Here is a 3,145-nt window from a genome sequence, read left to right as displayed (position 1 = left end):
AAGAAACATTACAGATGCTATGTCACTTAAAGAAACATTACAGATGCTATGTCACTTAAAGAAACATTACAGATGCTATGTCACTTAAAGAAACATTACAGATGCTATGTCACTTAAAGAAACATCACAGATGTTATGTCACTTAAAGAAACATTACAGATGCTATGTCACTTAAAGAAACATTACAGATGCTATGTCACTTAAAGAAACATTACAGATGCTATGCCACTTAAAGAAACATTACAGATGCTATGTCACTTAAAGAAACACTGCAGATGCTATGCCACTTAAAGAAACACTGCAGATGCTATGTCATGAAACACTGCAGATGCTATGCACTTAAAGAAACACTGCAGATGCTATGTCACTTAAAGAAACACTGCAGATGCTATGCCACTTAAAGAAACATTGCAGATGCTATGCCACTTAAAGAAACATTGCAGATGCTATGCCACTTAAAGAAACACTGCAGATGCTATGCCACTTAAAGAAATATTGCAGATGCTATGTCACTTAAAGAAACATTGCAGATGCTATGCCACTTAAATAAACATTGCAGATGCTATGCCACTTAAAGAAACATTGCAGATGCTATGCCACTTAAAGAAACATTGCAGATGCTATGTCACTTAAAGAAACATTACAGATGCTATGTCACTTAAAGAAACATTGCAGATGCTATGCCACTTAAAGAAACACTGCAGATGCTATGTCACTTAAAGAAACATTACAGATGCTATGTCACTTAAAGAAACAGTACAGATGCTATGTCACTTAAAGAAACACTGCAGATGCTATGTCACTTAAAGAAACATTGCAGATGCTATGCCACTTAAAGAAACATTGCAGATGCTATGTCACTTAAAGAAACACTGCAGATGCTATGTCACTTAAAGAAACATTACAGATGCTATGTCACTTAAAGAAACACTGCAGATGCTATGCCACTTAAAGAAACACTGCAGATGCTATGTCACTTAAAGAAACATTACAGATGCTATGTCACTTAAAGAAACAGTACAGATGCTATGTCACTTAAAGAAACACTGCAGATGCTATGCCACTTAAAGAAACATTGCAGATGCTATGCCACTTAAAGAAACATTGCAGATGCTATGCCACTTAAAGAAACACTGCAGATGCTATGCCACTTAAAGAAACATTGCAGATGCTATGTCACTTAAAGAAACATTGCAGATGCTATGCCACTTAAAGAAACATTGCAGATACTATGCCACTTAAAGAAACATTGCAGATGCTATGCCACTTAAAGAAACATTTCAGATGCTATGTCACTTAAAGAAACATTGCAGATGCTATGCCACTTAAAGAAACATTGCAGATGCTATGCCACTTAAAGAAACATTGCAGATGCTATGTCACTTAAAGAAACATTACAGATGCTATGTCACTTAAAGAAACATTGCAGATGCTATGTCACTTAAAGAAACATTACATATGCAATGTCACTTAAAGAAACATTGCAGATGCTATGCCACTTAAAGAAACATTGCAGATGCTATGTCACTTAAAGAAACATTGCAGATGCTATGCCACTTAAAGAAACACTGCAGATGCTATGTCACTTAAAGAAACATTGCAGATGCTATGTCACTTAAAGAAACATTGCAGATGCTATGCCACTTAAAGAAACATTGCAGATGCTATGCCACTTAAAGAAACACAACAGATGCTATGTCACTTAAAGAAACATTGCAGATGCTATGTCACTTAAAGAAACATTACAGATGCTATGTCACTTAAAGAAACACTGCAGATGCTATGCCACTTAAAGAAACACTGCAGATGTTATGTCACTTAAAGAAACATTACAGATGCTATGTCACTTAAAGAAACAGTACAGATGCTATGTCACTTAAAGAAACACTGCAGATGCTATGCCAATTAAAGAAACATTGCAGATGCTATGCCACTTAAAGAAACATTGCAGATGCTATGCCACTTAAAGAAACATTGCAGATGCTATGCCACTTAAAGAAACATTGCAGATGCTATGTCACTTAAAGAAACATTGCAGATGCTATGTCACTTAAAGAAACATTGCAGATGCTATGTCACTTAAAGAAACATTGCAGATGCTATGCCACTTAAAGAAACATTGCAGATGCTATGTCACTTAAAGAAACATTGCAGATGCTATGCCACTTAAAGGAACACTGCAGATGCTATGTCACTTAAAGAAACATTGCAGATGCTATGTCACTTAAAGAAACATTGCAGATGCTATGCTACTTAAAGAAACACGGCAGATGCTATGCCACTTAAAGAAACACTGCAGATGCTATGTCACTTAAAGAAACATTGCAGATGCTATGTCACTTAAAGAAACATTGCAGATGCTATGCCACTTAAAGAAACACTGCAGATGCTATGCTACTTAAAGAAACACTGCAGATGCTATGCCACTTAAAGAAACATTGCAGATGCTATGCCACTTAAAGAAACATTACAGATGCTATGTCACTTAAAGAAACATTGCAGATGCTATGTCACTTAAAGAAACATTACAGATGCTATGTCACTTAAATAAACATTACAGATGCTATGTCACTTAAAGAAACATTGCAGATGCTATGCCACTTAATGAAACATTGCAGATGCTATGTCACTTAAAGAAACATTGCAGATGCTATGCCACTTAAAGAAACACTGCAGATGCTATGTCACTTAAAGAAACATTGCAGATGCTATGTCACTTAAAGAAACATTGCAGATGCTATGTCACTTAAAGAAACATTACAGATGCTATGTCACTTAAAGAAACATTGCAGATGCTATGCCACTTAAAGAAACACTGCAGATGCTATGTCACTTAAAGAAACATTGCAGATGCTATGTCACTTAAAGAAACATTACAGATGCTATGTCACTTAAAGAAACATTGCAGATGCTATGTCACTTAAAGAAACATTACATATGCAATGTCACTTAAAGAAACATTGCAGATGCTATGCCACTTAAAGAAACATTGCAGATGCTATGTCACTTAAAGAAACATTGCAGATGCTATGCCACTTAAAGAAACACTGCAGATGCTATGTCACTTAAAGAAACATTGCAGATGCTATGTCACTTAAAGAAACATTGCAGATGCTATGCCACTTAAAGAAACATTGCAGATGCT

Source organism: Oncorhynchus nerka, linkage group LG25, assembly GCF_034236695.1.
Source record: "Oncorhynchus nerka isolate Pitt River linkage group LG25, Oner_Uvic_2.0, whole genome shotgun sequence".
NCBI classification, from domain to species: Eukaryota; Metazoa; Chordata; class Actinopteri; order Salmoniformes; family Salmonidae; genus Oncorhynchus; species Oncorhynchus nerka.
This window is presented reverse-complemented; position numbering follows the sequence as displayed.